Consider the following 25,428-nt stretch of genomic DNA (forward strand, 5'->3'; position numbering starts at 1 on the left):
CAACCAGAATGATTTTTCTCTTCTTTTTCATGTATACTGCCCAAAGTATTTCCGTTTTGTTGTTGTAGCTGCTTTGTTTTATTTTAAATCCATTGACCTGCCATTTATTAACCTGCCATTCTTGCATATATTTACTTTATGTTTTCTAGGTTTACCTTAAAGTTTTGTATTAGTTGGAATTCAGATCCAATGGCTAGTGAATGGGCCCAAATTAGAGCGAATTCAGAAATCATGTTGATTCTTTCATGTAAAGGGAGTCATTGGTAATTGGTAATTGGTTAAAGGCTGGCCTTGCAGGGAACGCTGTGAAGTCATTAACCAAGGATTCTTTTTTTTCTCCTCTGCTTTCTTTAGCATTTGTCTCACAAACCAAATGTTATCCCCTCATATAAAATGGCAGCTGGAAATCAGGGCATGGAGTCAAATTAAGGACTATAATTACAAATTTTCCTAAACTACAAGATGAAATAAAGAATTTTGTTGCAGAACTCAGGATTTTATCGGATCTGTATAATTTGCGTTACAGATGTGTAGCAATTGGTCTAGTAAAAAGACTTAGGAAAAAATGGTAGAAATAAGATTTAAATAATTTAATTGTGTAAAATTATTCCCTATAAAGGGCAAAAAATCACTGCATGATGCAATTTAAGTAGTGTTTTTTGTTTGTTTTGCAAATACTAATCAATGATTCAAAAATAAACTAAATAAAGATTAAAAAATAGACTTCTGGGAGACTCAAAGCTCAGGCAGATTCAACAGCTTAAATAAAAGGAAACATGTACTCTCTTTTCACAAATGGACTCAAGTGTGAAAAAATAAATTTTGCCCAAAAAATGTAAATTGAAATATGAAATTTACATTTTGGAAAAGAACAAACATTTTAGAGATCCTTGTTGAAAAGTAAACAACTCTGGTGAAAACAACCAGCTCCTGAAAAAATGTTAAGACCAAATTTCCTCTGTCCATTAAGAGCCAACAGATGAGGATACACGTAAGTTCGTTGCAAGCAAGGGGCTATTAGATGATACAGTTTATGATATTGATAGGAAACACTGGAAGAACCACAAAAAGCTATTCCCTTATGTCTCTGAGGAAAAAGTTTGTACTCAAAGAACTCGTCATTTTTCTTAACTTCCAAATGGCATTGTCTAAAATATATAGGTGACAATATACTCATAAATTTAGAGTTCATGCTGTCCACAATTAATGAGTTTCATAGAACAGTGTATTTTTAGAGAAAAGGTTATGATTGTTTGAAAAAACTAAGAATGAAGACAAATTGTAATACATATAAAAAAAGAAAAATGGGTAAATTTGTTTTAAAGTAAAACGTCTGTTTGTACTAGAAAATATAGAAAAACAGCAAGTGACAAATTTTTGTGTGTAGAAAGCATGGGGGGAGGGGGCGGAATTAACCTGTAGAAACTAACTTGACTTTCTCTGGTTTGACTAGAACCACTCAAGTAATGGAAGTTTCTAACAATGCTAAATTCTTTCCAATTTCTAATTTGGATCTTTAATTTGAGGACTATTATAAAAAGAATATTTCTTTCTTCTTTTTGATATAACCTGTAAAAAATTAATAATCAGGATTTACTCTGCAAATAGAACTGCCAGATAAAATATATTAGAACTTCCTCTAATTTATCTGCACATAATGAGATTATAGCTGATCTAGGAATTAGAATACTTGTATTATGCATGAGACAAAAAAAAAAAAAAAAGAACAAAAACTTACTCAAGATCCCAGAATCCCTAAGGAGAAAAAACTAATGGGGCATTGATAGAATAATTGGAACAAAAACCCATAAGAATCCAGGCTTATTCTTCTTAGATTCAGGTAAACCTTTACTTTTGTATGAAAGTGAGGAGGTTTTAATCATGCTCTTAGAGCAGTAACTCAGTAAGTCAAGACCCAAAGAAAGAAATCCAATGGCGTCCGATCGATTTGCTAATTTTAGTTTAAATGTTTATTTAAGAACAAAATTATATAAAATCTCTTTTAAGAGGTTCAAAGGATCCTTTAGGACATGGTTCCAATACAGTCTCACCCTTACTCTTTCCTGATTTATATCAGTCACAGTAAAGTCATGAATTCCTGTGCTCTGCTCTTCTAGAACAGTTATATTTCACAGTATTTACTTACTGTTTATTTTATATAATTCCTTTCCTCTGAGGTTATGGCAATATCCTAATGATAGCTTTATTATCTGGATTGGGTGGACCATTTTCTGTGGAATATATTTTATTGGGACAACTGTCCATGAGGTATACAAAGATGTGTCGCTTCCTCAAAAAGTGTATTGTCCAATCACTCTAAATACTCTGCAAAAGTGGAAAAAATAAACATTTACACTAAAATGAGTGAATCAGACACCACTGAATTTCCATGGCTTGGAGTACTACCCTTAGAGCATATGGCCCTGTGGTCTTGCCTCTCAGGTATTCATAGATTGTCTCTTTGTGAATCAGTCAGAAGCAGTCCCCTGCAATAGAAATATTGCCACTCACATTGGATCCCATCAACTTACGTGTTTATCTAGTTAATTACTGTAGAGGGATAATCAAAAATAATTAGTCTTACTATTCACAGGTATAGGTTGCCTTTCCTCAAAAGCCCCCTGACCAGCCCCTCCTATGACCTAAGAGTAGATGAACTAATATCCTAGTGAAGGGACTAAAAAGAGATTACCTTCAAACTTGCTGGAAAAGACCTCATCAAAGGCTCTTCTCTCAAATACAGTAGTTAAATAATGAGAAATAACTCCTTGGATACCTATTTCTCAACTAAAATGACCAGACATCCAACAAGAATTGGAAATGGGACCTATTACACTTCTGAACCTTGTTTGGAGAGCTTTCAGAAGTAGTCCGTGCATAGAGATGAACTACTAACACAAGCCATTGGGAGAATGCACCCAAACACCACATAGGGCTCTGGCCAAGACCATTTGGGAAATTATTCTCCTCTATGTCACATCCTTATTTGCTAAGCACTTAAAATTTCCTTCCTAAGGAAAGTATTAGAGAAAATCACTACACTAATTTCACTTTCCCGAGCAATTGGTAGACACCAATAGTAAACATAATATAAAGTCATGTTTCACTAACTTTACAATAATGATTTTTTTTTCCTTTTTCAGTTAACACATGAAGAAACATTCTTGCTTTACACAAAGGGAACACACTGATTCTTGGACTGTAGCAGCGGCTGTCACGATGACATTAAGACCATATATATTACAGCTCCTAACGTTAACGGCATCGCTTTTAGGGCTTCTGGATTACCTACGTGGGAGATGAAGTTCTTCAGTGCCAACTCAGGATTAAGAAAATGTGCTTTGGGGAGCTAGTAGCTAGAACACTCCACCACCCTCACAAGGAAACCGAAGGGATAAAACCTTTTTTGGTGAAATGAATAACAATTGGTGGAAAAGATTCTAAGGATATCAATTGCGTCCATAGTAATGACATGGGACATCAAACATTTAAAAGGAAAAGAGAGTATGGAATGAGTACGAAACCGAAACCTTTTACATCTAGAACCATCTCTGAGGATGAGAAGAAAAAACTTGCTTCTCTAAAAGTTTTGAGGAAATTAAGACTCATAGATCCAGTGCTCTGTGGACCTGATCTGATTCTGGGGGGCTTATAGAAATGTTGCATGTCAGAGACTGTATTTTTGGTAAATGGATGTCCCTTGACTTCCAGTTACCTATGGGATCTTTTTAATCATCAGAGCAACTGGCTTTGCCCTGGAACCTGCTTGATTAACACAGGACTCTTCAAAGCCAATCGTGGGCCCTAAAATGGATTTTTCATTTTCTTTTTGTAATACTTACCCAGGTGGGCTCCCTATTTACCAATTGAAACCTTGCCCCTGGCTTTGCATTAGACTTTAAGGATTTGTTTTTGTGGGGAAAAAATGAAGCCATCACGAGGAAAAACCAATAAGCTTTAGTTTTACAGAGTCAGAATGTCACTGGGAAAAGAAAATTGCATAATTACTTCCTATAAAATTTGATAGTTTAAATACTTAAATAGCAGATACTATTTTAAAGTATTCTAAACTTTTTTTTCCTGGTATAGTATGCTGATCATTATTTTTATGTGTGGAAAAAAGACAATTATAATGAAAGAAAATTTAGCTATCCTTGAGGAAGGATTTCATTGTTACTAGTTTTACGTGAAATTTCCTCTTGACAGTGTTAAACTTTTAAAGTGGGATACGATTGCCAATAAACTATAACGTCCTTTTACATGTTTTATAACAAGAAAGAGCTTAGGAGGAACAGAATGGCCGCCATTTCAATGGTATCAATTATACATTCATGACCATCAATGTGTGTTAAAAATTGAATTGTGACATTCACTGTATAGCTTCATGGAAATATGAGCAGATTGGATATAAGGGCTCAGAAACCATTGAATGCATCATGATTATCTATAAAATAAAGGTTAAAGAAATGTAAAAGAGATTGTGTCTCTTTTTCTACTATGGAAAATGCCTTTAAGTATCTTTGATATGTTTGCAATTTGTGTTATCCTTTAATGACACTCAGAAATATATTTTAAAATTTAGAGTATGTCACAGGGCCCAAAATCTCTGATTCTTTCCAGCCCCATCATTGATAACGTTAATAACATGGAGCCCACCATATGGTTCAAGCTATCATGCAAACCTGCTTGGACTGCTTCTGGATCTTCTTCCACTGAAAACTGACTGCCTTTCACCTTACCCGCCATGTAGATCAGGGTACACATCAAAATAAATGTGAAACATGACATCTCCAGAACTCAGAGAAACCTATCAAATCGTGTGTTTCTCTTCTTGATTGTGGGAGGCTCCAGACACAATAATTTGTCTTTCTTCTCCTTGGTTCAAATGATCAGGTCACCATGGTTTCGCCACTCTTGGATTCATAATGTTTTTATAGACTTCTTAACACATTCCCTTCTGAAATTTAAATAGTAAAATAATAAAATATGTTTAAACAAAATACATAAAGTTAAAAAAATACATAGTAGTTTCTCTGCAAAATAGAAGTACAAATTTCTGTCCTTAATCGGACTGCTAAGTGCAACCATTTAAACTTTCTTGAGGCCAGTGGATAACTGGTGAACTTAACACATATTAGTTCTTATTATTGACACAATAAAAGAAAATCAGAAAAAAATTTTGGAGATGATCAAAACTTTATGTAGGAAACTTAGTATAAGCTCCAAAGCCTAAGGGATATTAAAATACTTGTATTTTGAAATTAGACAATTAAAAATGAGATATATCACCTGTAATCTATAAGGTTCTACACTAAACTGCTGATGAGAAATGGTACAAAATAAACAGGGAGATATTATTTCAACTTGTATCCTCTGGTGAACATGATTCCTTGATGGAGATTCTGAACATGATTTCCAAGACACAAAATACTTGGATAATTTGGAATAAATTTAATAATATATTAAATTCATTGATGGCTAATGCAACTACTAACATTTTTTATTAAAAACAAAACAAAACAAAACACTAAAAACAAGACTTCAGTAAGTCCGGTTTACTTGGCCTATGTCACACAATTAAACGCAAATGGTGGGAGAGTCATTTCATTTGACCTAATGATTTGTTCCGTATTGTAGTTAAGCAAAATGATTAAAGCTCTTTGATTCAGTTGGCAAAAAGATTTTGAAAGCCTTTCAGATATATTCTACTGCTTTGTGAAACTCCATAGCTACTTCTGGTAATTGCCCACCAGATTTGCATACCAATGTGAGAAAACAGTAACATCTTTCAAGTTACGTCATCCAGACATCTTTAGTTCTAATCCTGATGAATTTCCGATTGAACTTCAAAATTCTTATTGATCACTCAATATCCTTAATGTTGTCACTGTCTTTTTCTTAAGGTAAAATTACTCTGGTATTTCAGCAGACTGGTTTCTTCCTCCACCTCATCTTTATTTTTCTCCTTCCTCCTTACAAATAACATTGGATGCATATTATTAATGATGATTCTTGTTTCATGACAAACTATCAATATTAGTCTACACACAGCCTCTCTTTCTTTCTTTCTTTCTTTCTTTCTTTCTTTCTTTCTTTCTCTTTCTTCTTTGTCTCTTGCTTTTTTTTCTTTCTGCCTTCTCTGTGTCCATCTCCCTCTCTTCCTCCCTCCCTCCTTCCTTTATTTTGTTCTTAAAATTAATATGTTGAACATCTGAAATCCATGGCCTTGCCCCATTCTAGAACATGAACATTAAATTATGTCTGGTTTCCTCTTTTCTCTCATTCTTTTACATCTTTAATTTTTGAGGATGAAGTAAAGAAAAGAGGTGGCAAATATAAAATGCTAAATTTGAAAAGTATTAGAAGAGAGAATATTTGGGGAGCAAAGAATGAGGATGAGATGGGTAGACAAAAAGGGAGAAATGAGACTGAGTCAAAACAAAGAAGGAAATGGACAGAGGAAACACAAGAGGGAGGAGAAGGGAGCATCTCTTTTCTCCTCCCTCAGTTCTTTCTGGGCAAGTATTGTTCAGAGAGTGTGAGCCTGAGAAGTGATAGCTGACAAGAGATTTCATCTTCTAGGTCTGGATTAGTCCTTTTAAAGATCTCTTTCAGCTGAGATAATATTACTCTTAATTCTTCTACATGTCTACAACTCATGGGAGGGATTGTTTGGCCTTGTGTGATTAGGTAATATGAAAATATTAGTGAAAGAGAGGAGTTTAAACCTCCCCTGAATGTCAGTCTGGCATTTGCTGGGTTCACTTAGAAAATGATGATGTCTTTAAGGTTCGTCCTAACTTAAATCTTCCTTATGACAGAATTCACTCTTGACGTAATGCCAGGTAGTACTCAGCTTAGTTTAGAGAGATTTAAATTTGAAATTAAGTTTTCCTTATTCATGAATATTGAATGCAGTGGAGATAAAAAACTTTTACCTCATTTTCTTCTTTTCTTATGGATGATATTAATGTATGTTGAAACCATTGGTGCTGTCACTGAATGACGTTGGCAGGTCACTATTTAAACTTAAAGCAAATCCCATACCTCTATTTTCAAACGCTCTGACCTTGTTTTTTTATCACCTACTAACATACAACATAATTTGCTTACTTGATCTATTGCTAATTTCCCAATCCTCCGAAATGAAGGCAGAAATCTTTGTCTGATTACTAATATATTCCAAGCACTTACAACTTCTCACACATAGTAGGTGTTCTCTACATATGTGTAGAACGGGCAATGAATTCCATTTATTTCCACTTTAACAGAATCTAATATTTTAATACATAATGTCTTTGGAATTTTTCCCACAAAAGAAATAATGTCCTCAAGTATGTTTTGAAGACTTCCAACCTTTCATTACCCCTTACTCATTACCACCTGTTCAAATAAATATCAGGTAGCACTTTGTATAAGTAGATATAGATACCTATATTTGTTTAATTATTTACAAGTTCAAGTATTTTTGGCCACCAGGTTCCTTATGCTGTCATCCTAATCTTATAAACAATGTTTGAATGTCAAACTTTTCTAATTGAGTTTGCTCTGCAATCTAATATCTGCTCATGTATTACTTTCTACTTTGCACAACAGAATCCTTCGAGACAGACATACAGGAGGGAAAGAAGAGAGAGTAGAAGAAATAGAAGACCTCTTTTATTTTTATTTTCATTGTTTTTAATTTATTTATTTTGAAAAAAAATAAATTTATTTATTTTGAGAGAGAGAGAGAGAGAGAGAGAGAGCATGCAAGGGGGTGGGGGGGGTCTGGACAGAGAGACAGGGAGAGAGAGAGAATCCCAAGTAAGCTCTCCACTGTCGGTGCTAGCCCCACATGGGGCTCAAACTCACCTCTGGAACTCACAAACCATGAGATCATGACCTGAGCAGAAACCAGGAGTTGGATTCTTAACCGACTGAGCCATCGGGTGCCCTGAAAAGACTTCTTTTAAAAGCAGCACAGAAAGTCATACAAATGAGATCAATGGTTACTATACTTGCACTAAAAAAATGGATACAGGTTTACAATCCTTGTCCAAATACTTTGCAGAAGTGCATATGTTTCCTCTTTAGGAAAGTAATCCAATGCAAATATTGTTATTTTGTTACAACCCCAGGACTGTCTAAGGTCCCTCCCTGTAATCAAGCACATCAACATATCTATAGCATATGATGTAGTATATTATGACTCATTTTAAGTGGGATCAACATTCTATAATATGAAAAATACAAATATAAGTGCATTGTGCAGGCATGAATTACAAGTACAGAATCGATTATACTTTATATATGTGTGTGCGTGTGTGTGTGTTAATCATTTATTATCTCTATGGATCTGTATTGCTTTGTAAAAATATATGCTACAAATAAACTGTTCCTCAAAGATTATTCAATTCAGTAAACACAAAAATACTAATTAAGGGGTGCTCAGTCAGTTAAGCATTCAACTCTTGGTCTTGGCTCATGACCTGTGAGATCAAGTCCCACAGGCTCTGCATGGATAGCGTGGAGCCTGCTTGGGATTCTCTCTCTCTCTCTCTCTCTCTCTCTCTCTCTCTCTCTCTCTGCCTCTCTCTCTCTCTCTCTCAAAATAAGTAAATAAATAAACACTAAAAAAAAATACTAAATTAAAAATTGGAATGACCTGAATTGTTAAGAGCTATGGACACGTTAAAGACCCTCAAGGATTTGTTTATCTATCTATCTATCTATTTATTTTAGGACCTTCAAGGATTTTAGAATGTATTTGGGAAGATACAATATATAAGTTAAAGTAATAAAACAAGGAAGCCATTAGCCTGGCACGGCTCCAGTGCCTCTGTAGACTGCGTAAGCAAACCAAAACCTAAGCCAGAGTCAATGTTCTAGGGAAAAGAAAGTAAAAATTAAGCATAACTGGTCACAAACAGCCGACTAGTCTTTCCAAAATGAGGCAAATACTTAAGCTCCAGCCAATCAGGTAATGCCCTTGCTTTCCTCTCCCCTACCTCCAGCCTCTGGAAACCTCTCCCCTACCTCCAGCCTCTGGAAGCCTTCATCATTTTCCTTTTGGTGCAGCCTGATCCAATGCTTGCTAAGAAGCTATTCAAACATTTTATATGCCTCAGTTTACCTTCTAACATAACCATATAGATCAGCTTAAAATATCAAATGTATTACAGAATTAAATGCAAGTATCAATGGTATAGAGTATAAGTGGTATTATTTCCTCAGAGGCTGATTAAGTAAGTGGTTAAGGTAGGACAATAAGGAAAATGCACAAACTGGACCGGACATACTGGGCAACAAAGGGAGAGGTGTTCAGACGAGGGCACAGGGACCCTTTGCTGAAGCTTAGACTGGGTCGGTGCGCCGCCTAGGGCAGAGCCCAGACTTTTGCCCCAGGCCTGTTTATGCTGCTATTTGGACACAGTTGGCTCAAACAGACCCTGCCAAAATGAAATCATTCAGGGGTTTAATGCACAATAATGTATGAAAAAGACATTTCGATCCTTACTTCACACTGGCTTCTCACATTATACTAGACTTTTGCTTCCCACAAAAGACATTTTAATCTTTTTGCTTTTATGAGGATGTTACTTTTATGATGACAAAAGGCTCAGTTATGAAGTTTTTCATTCCTCTTTCACCTAAATTCCATTACTAATCTACCACATGAATTATTAATTAAGAGAGCATTAGCATAGCAGATTACAGCAAAGCAACAGATCAGAAAATATGGGTTATTCAAAACATTCACATGCTCAGAGAAGGAGCATTTCTTTTTTAGATAATCAGTTAGAATAAGCAGGTAAGTCATGTTGCGTCTGATTACCTGACAGATATCACCAGATCTCCTCACACTGCTTAGCCTGTCATCTGCATCCCATAGGTGACCTTTTCCTAGCTCATCTGTAGTTCATATTTTTGGCAATATTCAGTAGATATCTCATAGGTCTGTAAATGAATACTATACATACATATATATATATAATATATTTATAAATAAATAAATAAATAGTATATATTTATATAAATACTATATATATTTTATGTATTATACATGCATAATATATATTATATATATTATATTATATATATATATATATATATCTTACAAAAAGATTTTTAAAATATACCATATGTACTATCAAGCTTCTTACTAAGTGCTAAGTTATAAGGCAAACTGTCTATCATTAACTCTTAAGTCATTTAGTAAGTTTTTTAAAAATTGTGAATGCAATCTTTTGAATGACATGGCTGTCGCTAGAAAAATATGGTCCTGAGGTATCGGCTGGTGTAGGACGGCACATGAAATTTTTCCAAAGACTTTCTCATTGCATTTATCATGATTAGAAAACATAACGTCTTAATGCATAGGACAATTTCCTCATCATCTGTGATATTATATTTTTATTATAGAATTATTACATATTCTATAATAAAAATATATCTTATACACATATAAGATACCTACATTATTATGGAATTACTTATTATGTAAATTATTGTATTTTATTATATTTTTAAGAGCGGAGTCTGCCCTTTGATTTGGTTGAAATAAAAGCAAAAACACACAATGTGTATACTGTGTGTAAATATACTTGAGTATTTAATATCTCTATCATTTACTAAGTCACAAAAATCACATTTGTGAGAGTCTTTTGTGAATAATTGTCATAATTTTTTAAACGTTTATTTATTCATTTTGAGAGAGAGAAAACACGCACACTCTCTCAAAACAAATTAGCCAATCTAATATGGACATATTATGAGCCAATCTAATAGCTTTTTTGTTCAAAACTGTTTTGCTTTTGTTTTTCTCCAAGCATATCTTATGACCCCATTTTCACAACTTCCGTTTTTTTAAATTAGTTATATATATAACCAATCACTTATTGGGTCAAACTGATTTTGAATAACTGAAACATAACTTTTTTAAGTACAATATATAACTGACTTTTTTTGAGTGACAGTTGTTTATATATAATATTTTATATATGATATTAGAAATTAAAGTCTTAACCATATATATGTATTTATAATATATATGCAAATATTTCTGCCTAGTTTATTACTCTGATTTCTCATTTTCTATTAAAATATAAGGTAAGAGAATGTTTTTAAACTGTTTTGGCATCTCTTCATTACATAACTCCATTTGAGATATAAATAATCTTCAAATTTGTCAGCTCAGTTCTCAACTCTTTAGATTTATTATTTAATAATCTCTGATATTTACTTGATGTGTCATCAAAAACTGTACAAATTTTTCATGGTAGGGTTTTCTGTAATTTTTTTGATTTACATCTTTTACTGAATCATCCATAATTGATCATGGTATGGGAATTCATGCCAAACTAAAAGATCCATTTTTTCCCTAAAATGTTGGCTAATACTAGAAACTTTCTTCTCTCATTACATCAACACAATCGATAAGAATGTAATAAGGGTTTTACATGAATATTTCATGTTGGAACATTTCTCTCCAGTACTAACAATATGGTTTCACATATTATTTTGGTTATTGTCTTTTGTGAGCACAGGAATTAAATAAAAATAAATACAGTTTCTGTTCTTCCATAGATTCAAAAGATTAATTTTTATGATGCTTTAAAGAAATGCTAATAATCTTATCCAAACCTCAATATCTTTTTACTCTGTGTTTTTGGGGTTTTTTTTAGAAATTATTTTTTTCTTTGTTTTTAATTTTTAAAATTTATTTATTTATTTCTGAGAGAGACAGAGACAGCATGCAAGGGGGATGGGCAGAGAAGGAGAGAGAGAATTCTTAGCGGGCTCTACACTGTCAGCACCGAGCCTGATGTGGGGCTTGAACTCATGAAACCACGAGATCATGACCTGAACTAAAACCAAGAGTCAGAGGCTTGACCGACGGAGTCGCCCAGGCGTTCCCCTTCTGTGTTTTAGTTTTTAATCCTTTATTAGAATTCTTGAATTTATACATTCACAATGATGCAGAAGTTGTATTTATATAAGAAGTACCTCATTGTATCAGAAAAAAAATAAAATTTCCACAATTTGGAAGTGGGAACAGTGAACTTTTTTGTGAATGGCACTACATTGAGAGTTCCCCTAAAGCAATGTTCATAAAGAATGAGCACCGAATGACACTGCCCATAGTGCCCCCCCAAAACCTCTCGTGCTGTAGAGCAGAGCTCACGATGTGATGTAGCTGTGACAGAGAACTTTGATGGGGCTCCTATAGGATTCACATCTGTTACCATAAAATTTGTGTTCATCTGAGAGTTTATTTCATTCATTTTTCTGCTTACTGCAGGTTAATGCTATTGTTTTTAACCATAGGCATCGATTTATTTCAGCACTTTAACAGTGAAAAGAGCCATGTCAATGGTTACTAACTGTTTATCCTGTGTATCCCTAAAGGGGGTAGGATAGTGTATAAGGTTCAGGGTGTATCTGAGGACAGTGACAATGTGTCTTTTGCTCCTGGTAACTTAAAGGGATAGAAAGGAATATAAATATAGTTATTTATTCTCTGGCAAAACCAAATCATCTCTTCATGATAATAGCAACAGCAAACTGAATATGTCAAAATGTGCTTGGTATTAAAATGGCTGGGTCAGAATATCAAATGCCCACAGGGACTGTGAAGAGATAAGATCTACCAGGTACGTCAGAGTCAAACAATGTAAGTCCTTAGAGCGCATTGTAATTAATGCTATAGGACAAGGATAATTACTGAGATTTTTGTCAGGGGGATATTATGGTGGAAATGGCGTTTCAGAAAGATTAACTTAATCCATAACCAAGACAGTTTAAAATAGAGAGTACAAAAAAAAAAAAGTTTGGTTAATAACTGATTATCTTTATACAGAGTAAAAATTTAAAGTCACACAGCAGTGGAAATGAGAAAAGCCATTTCCAAGATTGAAAACATTGAGTTAGGAGAATCATCATACATTGGAGATGAAGAATAGAAGGAAATCCTAAATATAAAGTTCCAGTTTGTATTTTGTCATATAAAAATTTCAAATGTAGTCAACCTGGGCCTGGTTGTTCCTGCCAGGAACTTTGGTTCCCAACTGCTGTCGAAACAGGAAGAAGAGGGAAGGGGAAAGAGTTTGGAACAAGGAGCATTGGTACCATTTATCGAGAAAGGAAAATAATTAGACAAACATTTTTCTTCCCCTTGATTTTCTCCTTAGATTTCTCCTTCATTAATTAGGACTATATCACCTGACCATTGACTGCTGACCTCTGTGACCACAATGACCATATTGACAAGCTCCCTTGTTTCTTGGCATGTGTCAGATGAGGTAATGTCAAGAACCACAGGAGACTGAGACACTTTGGAACACTCATTTCCCTGACTCTCCTGGGTGTGCCCCAGTCTGGCAGTGCTGAATCCTGCCTGCAAAGGCCACAGCTCATGTCAGGTGGCTTTCTCCTACAGCTTTAGGTCTCACGGACATTTGTGGCAATCACTATCTCTTCTTGTCCCCTTTGGCTTCTCTCATCAGTTTCCCTAAATCCTTTGTAAACAGTTCCTTTATTTCTCCAGTTATTCCTTGGGTAAGGGATACTTGTTTCCTGCAGAAACCCAGGCCAATATATGGGAAAAGCAAATAATTTTGAATACAAAACTGTCTCAATAAATTTCGGGAAAAAGAAGTCAATAGATGTTGGGTAGGAAGTTGGCACACAAGAAATCAGTTGGTTGATGTTAAATTAAGAAAACTCTTGAGTTTGCATAAAAAAATATGACCTAAGAAAAATTTTAAGCAGCCAATAAATTATTCTTATGTGAAAGTGAATGACAGGTTTTATGATTTTAAGGATTTAAAATAATCACAAAATACACCATCAAAGTGCTCATCATCCTTTATAAAATACTGAAAAATGTGTTCTTATCAAATGGATGTATGGTGGCCTTTGAAATCAATTAAAATAGGTTTAACTGAAAATATCTCCAGGAAAATAGGATTTCTAAAGGTGATAAAGTTTCAATTTTTTCTTTCTGTAAAAACACACACTATTCAAATAATTCAAAAACAGTGATAGGGATTTCATATTTGAAATTATAATTACAGGATGGAGAGATGAGAAGAATGTTGCTTTTGAAGAAATGTGCAGAAGTTACATACCCGCTCTACTATTTATCACAGACGGCTGGAACTATAACCTCACTTTTGAATCAGAGAGTTGATAAACAAATAAAAAAGAATCACTTTGAAAAAGTAAAAGATAACCAAAGTAGAATTTAAAACAGAATATACACCCTCCAAAACACTGGGGGGAAAGGAGTAATGGAAAGAAAGTGTCCACATCCAAAGACAAAAACAAAGGCAACATAAAAAAAAGAAATGGTAGGGGACAGAACTGTGACAAAAGTTCCAGTTATAACAATGGTTGCAAAAACCATAAACCTTCTAATCAAACAACAAGCAAAGAAACAAAGAAGAAATTCTAACTCTGATGGGGTCAAACAAAACCCTAGATCATGAGACCCTTATGAGACATGCCTTAAACAGAGTGACAGAAGTGACATTATATCAGGTTATTTGCAAATAAAGTTCAAGGCAGACATCGTGAAGCAGTACGAAGTTGGCAATTCCCAGTAAGTAGAAGGAGGTTTCATAACATAATCAAATTTATACTGGAACTCTGTGAAAAATGAAACCAAAAGAAATATACAAATTCAAAGCTGTTAATAATTCCGAGTAAGGCTTGACATAAATTCCGAAGTTGGAGGGGAAAAATTGACCCTGTCATGTAAGTTAAAAACGTAACACTATACAAGCCTGAATATTAATTGCATGCTACATGGAATGTGTCTGTAACATATAAGAATATATTTGTGTTAATAAAATGCATTTTGAGCTTTTTATAATATTTGATAACAGGAGACTAAAAGGAAATGCTTGTACTAACTGACCTCTAGTTCTCTTAGAGTTCCACAGATTGAATCCATTTTTTTTTCCTGCCGTGTTCCCAAACGAATGCGCCACTCGGCAAGTTACTCCCTGGATGCACATGAGTATTTTTCTTTTTTTTTTCTTTCTTCTGAGCCTACATCATGTCTTTAAGGTCATTTAGAAACATGTGAAAAATGATCACTTCAGTGACTCCTCACAGAATGTACTTTTGAGTCTTACTTCCTGTATTATCTTCTGGGCAACTGCCAGAAAATAACAAGACTCTTTCCTTGTAGTATTTTGTCATTTTAGGCATCCAGCCTTGGCTGAAAATCCAAAGAGAAAATCAGATATAGGTCAAATCTCTTAACATTGAGGATTTATAAAACTCCAGGTGAAAGTTAACTCCCAAAGCTCTCATGAGAGAGCACGCACAACAGTTATGTCTTGATATCCAGGTTGCACATGGATCAATGGAAGAGGAAAGAGAGCCCACAAATAAATCCACACTTACATGGCCAGTTAAGTTGAGTTTATGTTTAATTAGCCAACAGGTTTTGTTGACCCGAACTGTCTACTAAATAAGATGCATTAGAAAAACTGTTGAAACCTTAACAAAAATTGCTTTGTAAAAACAGACATTTTTTCTTATCGGCAACACTTCCCTCACCACCAGAATTTTCTATTTCTTACCTTTGTTTGCAATATTAAGATGAAAATATGCTAGAACAATGTATCTGTGTGGCAGTTACTGTGATCCATTGGAATAGTGTACTCTCCTATAAGAAAATCCAATAAAATAATAATTCAAACGTTTATGCATTTAAATTATGTGTGATTATGGCTATTAAAATATGTTACTTATTATATTATATCATTAATTTTCTCTTCTGATTCCCCCTGCCTTCTGTTTGTATCGGTTTCTAAGATATTGAAATATACGACAGGTTAGTATTTTTTATACAAAACACAGAAAGTACAAACAAGAACGACAATTCAACTGTACCGAAATTTAAAATTTTGTACTTATGAAATATCACCATAAAGAGTAGGACAACGCTAGACAAAAACTCAGATAAGTTACTTGCAACCCTTAAACTGACACAAGATTTATATACACGAACTGACACAAAATTTATATACACAATACATAAGGCATTTCCATGCTACGATAAGGCAACAAAATTGTCCAAAGTCTTAAAGAGGTTCTTCACAAAAGAGAAAAAACAAACCACCCATGAACATCTCATCAGGCAAGTCCAAATTAAACACATAGAAAAAGGTACTTTAATACCTTTCAGTGTGGCCAATACGAAAAAGTCTGGCAATATCAAGTATTGTGAGGAAACGGAACAAGACGTGTTTTTTGTTTTGTTTTTTTTTTTAATACACACTTGCACTTAGCGCAAGTACTTTGGGTAAGCAGTTTTGTATTAGCTGGTATAGTTGAATGCGTCTGAATGTCCTGCAGTCCGGATGTTCTATGCCTATATATATGCCTAGAGTAACTCTACACAGTGCACAGGGAGACGTGCTAAATGATAGCAATAATAAGATCAACAACCACAACAAAGTCACAAATACTACTTGTATGAGGCTTATATATGTGGAACCTAATTTTAAGTGCATGGTAAAGGTCATGTGGTCCTCAAAGTAATCTAATGAAATAGCAAATGATATAGTCCTCGTTAATTAATCATGGTGGCCGGGTGCCTCAGTCAGTTTAACATCTGACATCTTGGCTTAGGCTCAGGTCATGATCTCACGACTTGAGTTTGAGACCCTTGTCGGGCTCCGTGCTGACAGTACAGAGCCTGCTTGAGATTCTCTGTCTCCCTCTTTCTCTGCCCCTCCCCGACTTGTGCCGTCTCTGTATCTCTCAATACAAATAAATAATCTTTAAAAAAATAAATAAGCACAGATGCATGTATGGGAAATGCAGAAAAATAAAATGAGATAAAGGAAAATAAAATAATGAAGGAAAATAAAAGAAAACATTAACACAAATGAAGACAATGGTTATATCTTTAAAGGTCAATATGTGTGTGTTTTAGAGTGGTGGTTAATGAGGTGTCCAACATATGGCAATCTTCTACATTTTATTCTAGGCAGTGGCTGCACATATTCGCTATTTTGTGGTTTAAAATATATAATACATATTCATTTTACACACGTTTTGATATAAAACACGTATCACATTTTTTTTAAATTTTTTTTAACGTTTATTTATTTTTGAGACAGAGAGAGACAGAGCATGAACAGGGGAGGAGCAGAGAGAGAGGGAGACACAGAATCCGAAACAGGCTCCTGGCTCTGAGCTGTCAGCACAGAGCCCGTCGAGGGGCTCGAACCCACGGACCATGAGATCATGACCTGAGCCGAAGTCAGACGCTTAACTGACCAAGCCACCCAGGTGCCCCCGCATTTTTAAAATATATTCCATTAACTAGCATTTTCATTTCTGGTATATACCTTAAAAAAACACATGCATAAATAAACACGTTTCCTTGTGGTATCTTCGTTGTGAAACTGACCCTCAAAAACAAACAAAAACACTGGAAATATTTAACATGCTCAACAACATGGAAATGTATCGGTAAATCACGGTATAGACAAATAAAACCATACAGTTGGTAAATACGGATACACAGAGCTCTAGTAATAAACTACGTCTTCAGGTATCAATATAAATAAACATCTTTGATGTTGTGATTCATATATGTGGTCTTCGTCTCAGGTGACTGGCTAAGAGCTCTTAAACTCTTGGAATTTCCTGGGCCACAGCAGCAATGGGAACATATTTTGACCTAATAGTCTCTTGTCCTTATTTCCTAAAGACACTTCAGAGTTTTAAAGCTGAAATGGGCATCTTGTTATTCATAGCAAGCCCCTTTCCTTCACAACTGAGTTTGTGTTAAATGAGAGGACTTGTGGCAGGGGTAGAGGAATCAGCAGTGACTAGAGGGTTGGACCTTTTGGGAAGGGGAGGAGGGCTGGAGGTTGAATCCATCACCAATGGCCTATGTGTTCTCCATTATGTCCAGGCAGTAGAGCCTCCATAAAAACCCAAAAGGAAGGGGTTTAGAGAACTTCAATATTGGGGAAACATGCTCCCACACGCCACCATGCCAGGTCCTAAACTTTATGAAGACACAAACTCCTTTATTCAGGACCTCATACTATGTACCCTCTTCATTTGGTTGTTGATATGTATCCTCTAATACCCTTCGTAATACATCCATAATCTGGCCAGTAAATGGGTGTTCTGAGTTCTGTGAGCCACTCTAGCAAATTAATCTAACCCAAGTGGGGGGCTGTTTTAGGAACTTCTGATTTATAGCTAGTCTGTCGGCAGTATGGGTAACAACCTGGGCTTATGATTGAGGACAGAAGTGGAAAGCAGTCTTGTGGAACTAAGCCCTTCAAGTAAATAGTATCATTATTGAGTTGAATGGAGCTGTTTGGTTTTGTGAAGGCAGTCTCCTCCACACACCTTGAAAATTGGGCCCAGAACCTAACGAATATCAGAAACATAATGTTGCCTTAAAAAAGAACAAAAAAGGGATATATCAATTCACGGTAATAATTGCCTCTCAGAAGTTGGAGAAGAGTCGGTCAGAAAATGAAACCGGTGAAAAGTCTAAGAAAGATATGTACTTTGTAAAAGTTTATCTTAAAAATCAGAAAAGGATATAACAAAAGTTTCAGTTTTTAAATTTTAGGTGGGGAGAATATGAATTTTCATTTAAAGATTACATATATATATATATATATATATATATGTAATTTTATACTTTTACATGGATAGCTTTTCTTTATATATATAAAGAATGTATATAGTATATTCTATATAACTATATATATGGTTTTTCTTTTACCTATATAAAACTATATATATGTGTAGTTTTTCTATTACATGGATAGCTTTTCTTCATATATATATATATTCTATATATAACTATATATATACTTTTTCTTTTACCTATGTAAAACTATATATGTATATATATCTTTTATATGGATAACCTTTCTTTATATATATATATATATATAAAGAATGTATATATAGAGAGAGTTTTTCTTTCTATACACTTGGCTTAAATGCAATCCTGTGCCATCATGGGACTAGGAAAAAGCAAACCCCTAACTGGGCTGCAAATAAATAGAACAAATAAATTTACCTCTTTCTATATCCCATGTTCCAGGGATAAATGGAGACACCTTCGGCTGAAAGGCAGGTGTAAATCATATCAGCAAGTATTAAGTGCTGGGAAGGCACTTACAATTTGCTTTAACGACACAGTGAAGAGAGCACACAGTGCTGCTTAGAGGAAGCAGGAGTGCTTCATGCAGAAGAGTGTAGTTACTTTGGGACTTGGGGGATAATTAGAAAACCTCCACGTGGTAAAAGAGGGGACGGAACACTCATCCTCTTAACAAAATTCAAGAAGAAAAAATGAAGAAGCAAGCAACTTGGAAAGCCCAAGTATGACTTAAAGATCGAAAATGTGTTCCATGGAAAAATTCATCTTTTATCAGGATTGAACTACCTCTGAAGGACTTAGTTGCCAGGGAGGGACTCAACTTCTTTTAGGCTTGGACAACCTCTAATGATAGCCTGACTTTTTATTTGATGAACAGCATTTTAATCATATTTACTTTTTGATTATGTCATGACTGTGTTGTTAAATCTATTTGCAATCACCTGAAACTCTGGAATATTGGGTCTAGTGTTTGTAGGGAGAAATTTTTACTTCCTTCTACAATTTAAAAAGAATCTGTCTAATCGTGACTGTTACCGAGTTATTTAAGAGGGTTCCCTGCCTACTTGTTAAGTTGTAACCTCCTGAGGAGTCCCTTAGAAAACCATTAATTATGTCATAAGGAGTGGGGTTCAATTTTCATCACATCAGCAGATATATCTTCTCTGTCATTTTGCTGATAATAATCATTGAACAACAAGCGATCGCCCAGTTATCTCGACATTAGGAGAGACCGAACCTAAGAACGTGCCTGTTATACTAAACAGCATAAGTCACACTGGCTGTTGTGTGACTGTAACCCTCATTACAAACCCTCACTACAAACACTCCCCCAGATCAGTGTTTTTTTCCGTCTCATGCCGCAGACGATACCAAGTGTGCAGCTCAAGAGTTTTTTGTCCATTCTGTAGCTCTGCCATTTTGAAGTTCTTCACTCATACTTACAAGGATAAGAGAGAGAGAAAACGTGAGGATAACACTTGTTAAGGGTCGGGTCATTATTTCTCCGCACAATTCATAGTCCAAACCCAGTCACATGTCACGTTGCTCACACTTTATTCTCATGGAAGTTGGGAATGTTGGGAGATGTGGTCTGATCAGAGAAAGAAAAGAGGATTGGTGAATATCTAGCCACCAACTAATTATACATATATAATATATTATATATTATATATATGTGTGTGTGTGTGTGTGTGTGTGTGTATGTATAGTATATTACTAGCCCCAAACTATTACAAGTAAGTTCAACAACTCTAGAGTAGATACAGATATACAGATATGCATCCCTCCAGCTCTAGATTTTTAATCGTCCTAGATTCTCAAAAATATACCATTACAAAAAAATCTAATCTTTCATCCTTCATGAATTGTTTCTATGATGTTTGATTTTTATTTGATTCCCTCAACCCCAAAGGTGGAAAAATTAAGGATGAACCCAGAGAAGCAATAGTTAAACTTTAAGAGAGTTATCTGACAAGAGTTCAATAAAGAGAATGACAATGTATTTATTTCATTGTACAAAGGTCAGCACTTGCACTTGGGGTTATGTACTACTAGGTACTTGATGATGTATGTGACTACCCATGCTAGAGAGTATTTTTATTCAGAAAAAACAAATATATTCCAATAGCTCAGAAGACTCGACTTCTTCAGAAATGTAACGCAGTACAAACCTTGGCCGGCCAAAATTTAACTCGTTACTACCAGTAAACAAGAGGCACTGAGCTAGTGAAAAACAAAAAAATGATTTTCAAGAACTATATAAATTCAGTGCCTACGATGTAGAATTTTAACATAAGCAAACACTGATTATACTGGTGACTTGAAACCCTCATTACAGATGCCTTCATCGGGCATCAAAATTGCTTAACCTAGTTCAAATCGCTACTATGGTTTCCACTTTTCCCTTCAAAATGTCACTCCAAACAGCAGAGGAAAGCAGATGTTGGCTGGGAGGAGGGAGCATGAGGGAGCGTTTTCTGCGTGTGCTCCGCAGGGTTTGATTTTACTGTTGTGTGTTACCAGACGGTACTCCTTTATAGATAAAAAGAAGTGTGGAGGACAAAGGAAACCACGACCGATGAGTGAATTAGGTGGGAAAAGTGGACCAAAAGCTTCTCTAAAGCATGTTTACACGAATACAGCTGGCATGAAAGAAGTTACTTTCTGTGTGGCACTCAAAACTGTCTTGCTCCACAACCATCATTATTCTAGAGGAAAATCACCATGCTTTGAAACCCTTGCCTTGAAGAGGGGGAAAAAAATCAACACACATTAAAAAACAAAATACGGGGGGCGCCTGGGTGGCTCAGTCGGTTGAGCGTCCAACTTCAGCTCAGGTCACGATCTCGCGGTCTGTGAGTTCGAGCCCCGCGTCGGGCTCTGGGCTGATGGCCCAGAGCCTGGAGCCTGCTTCGGATTCTGTGTCTCCCTCTCTCTCTGCCCCTCCCCTGTTCATGCTCTGTCTCTCTCTGTCTCAAAAATAAATAAATGTTAAAAAAAAAAATTAAAAAACAAAATACGAATGTGTTGTGGTACCTAAATGTGCATTTGATCAAGAACTTGAATACGAGCTACACTAAATTTTTAGACATGCAGAAATGGAAAGAACCAATAAGAAAAATATTCATGGAAGAGAAAGAGAGAACGGGTATATTGGATGTTCAAAAGTGACTTGGTCCTTGAATAAAATGAAGTCTTGAAAAGACGTAAGAATTCTGTACTTGAAATTAATAATATTAAGCTTAATTTAACATATTTTGTGTTTTTACTTTCTAAGTGACTTAGACTGGCCTTGCTTCATAATTTCCCCCAAATGTGTGTACAGGGAACCTGTCACTTTTTTCTGAGAGGACTAGAACTGGCAAAGTCATGTTTAAAAATAAAGTAGCAATTGTTTTATTGAACTGCATAGAAAGAAAAAAAACTCACACGTTGAAAAAGATAATTTTCAGACTCCATTAAATAGATAATTTTAGACTCCATTAAAATAGATTATGAAAGTACATACTTTCAAACACATGAGAACACACACCCACATTATTTAACGTGTCTTTGTGTCAATCTTGCTTACAATAAAACTGCGTAGTAGGTATTAATATTCTCACTTCAGAGATGAGGAAGCTATGGCTCAAAATAGTTAAGTGACTCTCCCAAGTCATATTACAAATAAATAGGCCAAGTATTACATTTTAGAAATGCCCGCCTCCTAAGATCCAGATCTTTCCTCTACGCGGTGCCGCTTAAATATTACCCACGCTGATGGGAATTCCTTCGATTCTTCTGCTGAACCACAGCATTCCTGCACTGAGCGCCATCATCATATTAAAACTACCACGGTATCCATGTAGTTCCCACAAGACGATGGATTCTTTCTCTTCCTGAAAATCTGGGCCTTGGCTAAAGCATCTCAATCAATATTTCAATAACGTCTATTAAAGAACAAATCCCCATGTTGTCCTGGAGAGGACAGTGGCTTTCACAGATCAACCCGGGCTTCTATTCCTGCCTACCATCCATTGGCTTTATGACGAGGTATAAGTTGTTTAGATTTGAGGGGACACTTTCCTAGTTCTTGAAAACGGAAGAAAAATATATGCCTTACTGACTGTACAGAGCTTAAATCATCCAATGTAAGCAAAACACCATGCACATAATTGTGCCACGAGCGTCAACTTTAACTCTGTGATCCAGAGCCAGAAAGAGAACTGAGGCATGAAAAACTACTTAGACTACATGAAAATATCTGTAAGAATTTTTTTCTGGCTACACCTGAGTACTATTATATCCACACACAATTCCATGCAATTGTTACATATATTATGTCTGAGAATATAATTTAAAGTACTTGAAGGAATATAATTACTACATTATAAATGAAATGAAGAGAATGAGGTTTTTGAGTTGAATTTAAAGCAAAATTAAAACATATTTATGATATGATTACAGAATGGTAATCTATATCTCAAATAACTTCAGGTAGTTTTTTTCTGTACATAAAAGTTTCTCGGAAGGAAAATCACACTGCTGAAAAACTAAGTTTGACAAATACTAGTTTCTTTTTTTTTTTTTTAAGTTTACTTATTTAGTTTGAGAGAGAGAGAGAGAGAGCGAGCATGAGCATGGGGAGGGGGACAGAGAGAAAGAAAGAGTTAAAATGCCATGCAGGCTCTCTGCGGTCAGTGTGGAGTCTGACTCAGGGCTTGAACTCACAAACCTTGAGATCATGACCTGAGCCAAAATCAAGAGCTGGGTACTTAACTGACTGAGCCACCCGGGAACCCCAATATTAGTTTCTTTTTATCTGTGTTCCTATCACACTAGGAAGATCTGACTGTTTTATATTATTCAGAAACTAGATAGATAAATGGTCAATAGCTACAAAAATCCATCAACAGTAAAAATAATATAACTTTCAATATTTGCTTCCTAGGGGATACTGTTTGTATCATGATTATATTCATGGCCCCAATATCTAATTTAATTAATTAATATAAAATGATGTTAGAAGTTATTTTCTCTGTGGCCCTTGATGTAAAGTGGCAGTTCTGAAGTTAGCTGACGTTGCCCCCTGTTTGACACTCAGAAGAGACTAGAATTTTGAGTTCTGTGACACCCAAGGAGAGGAAATAGAAAGTTTTCTAAGGAGACAGCAGCTAGGGGCCAAAAAAAGAATCTCTAATTCAATTTTTTTCAAGTTTTTAGGTAATACCTGCACCATGCTAAAATTCTCTGGAAATAGGCCCAAAAAGTGAAGAAAATATTACATTATATTATGATCTTTCATTAATGATATACTAGAAAATTGAGGGAAGATTCTGTCCGAGTGTAGGACGAATCAACCAGAAAAACTATCAAGCTGCAGACGTGCAGATAAGATTAGCAACTGTTATCACGAGAAGGCAGGAGAGGTGACATATCACAACCCTAAAACAGAAACAAATTCAGTGGAATCCTGTGGAAATCCTGAGGAAATCACCTGAAATTCTGGGTCATCACTGAGATCATAGATGTTGTATGTCTTTGGTAGTTAAATTGTGGTTTTGTGCTTAAAAAAATAGAGAACCCAAGAAACTGAATGCCATAAAAACACTTCAGTATAGGAGCATGCTCATGCAAGCCCACATACGGAGCTTTAAAAGTGGAATTCTCGGGGTACCTGGGTGGCTCAGTTGGTTGAGTATCTGACTTTGGCTCAGGTCATGGTCTCATGGTTGATGAGTTCAAGCCCCACATTGGGGTTTCCTGCTGTCAGCTTGTCAGCGCACAGTCTACTTTGGATCCTCTGTCCCCCTCTGTCTGTCCTACCCACCTTGCCCTCTCCCCCAAATAAATAAATAAATAAATAAATAAATAAATAAATAAAGTGGAATTCTCAAATCCTAGGAATATATCTATCTGTATCTATCTCTATCTCTATCTCTATACCTATATCTATATCTATATCTATATCTAATCTATTTCTATATCTATCTTGAAGATAATTCTGCCATTTTAGACACAGAGTAAAGAATGAATCCTAGCCTCAAGTCCTGTATTTTTCCAATTTTGTAACATGGAATAAATCTTTGAGCTTCTATCTCTTTTACTATGAACATAAATAATAGGTTAAAACATGACAGATGCTGTTCTAAGAGCTTCACATATTCAACTCAACTGGCATTTGAGTTGAGGTAAGTTCGTGGAAGGTTCTTGCCATTATAATCCTTTTACAGCTTGAGGAAACTGAGGTACAGAGATATTAAGTACCTGGCCCGAAGCCATGCATTGCAGAGGCTGGATTTGAACTCAGAAAATTGGGCTCCAACCAGATGGAAATGACTCCCCGCTTATCCCATTGTAGATGTTAATTTATTCTTTTTTTTAAAAGTGTATTTATTTATTTTGAGAGAGACAGAGACAGTACAAGTGGGGGAGGGACAGAGAGAAATGGAGAGAGAGAGAATCCCAAACAGGCTCCGCACAGCCAGCACGGAGCCCAATGCAGGGCTTGAAACCGTGAAGCAGCAAGATTATGACCTGAGCTGAAACCAAGAGTCAGACGCTTAACCAACTGAGCCACCCAGGTGCCCTATATTCATTTATTCTTTATTTCAATTTACCTCTTTACCTTTGCTAAGTTCCTGAGACATGCACGGCAAAGGTTAGCACATTCCCATCCCAAAGTGTGTCATTCCAGGCAAGAAAGCTTTCCTAACACACACCTTATACATAGATGCCATGTTTTATTTACAACATATTTTGCAATTTATAGATTCTGGTATAAAGGAAAACAAGAATATATA

The sequence above is a fragment of the Panthera onca genome, chromosome D3 (assembly GCF_046562875.1).
Source record: "Panthera onca isolate mPanOnc1 chromosome D3, mPanOnc1 haplotype 2, whole genome shotgun sequence".
In the NCBI taxonomy this organism is placed as follows: Eukaryota; Metazoa; Chordata; class Mammalia; order Carnivora; family Felidae; genus Panthera; species Panthera onca.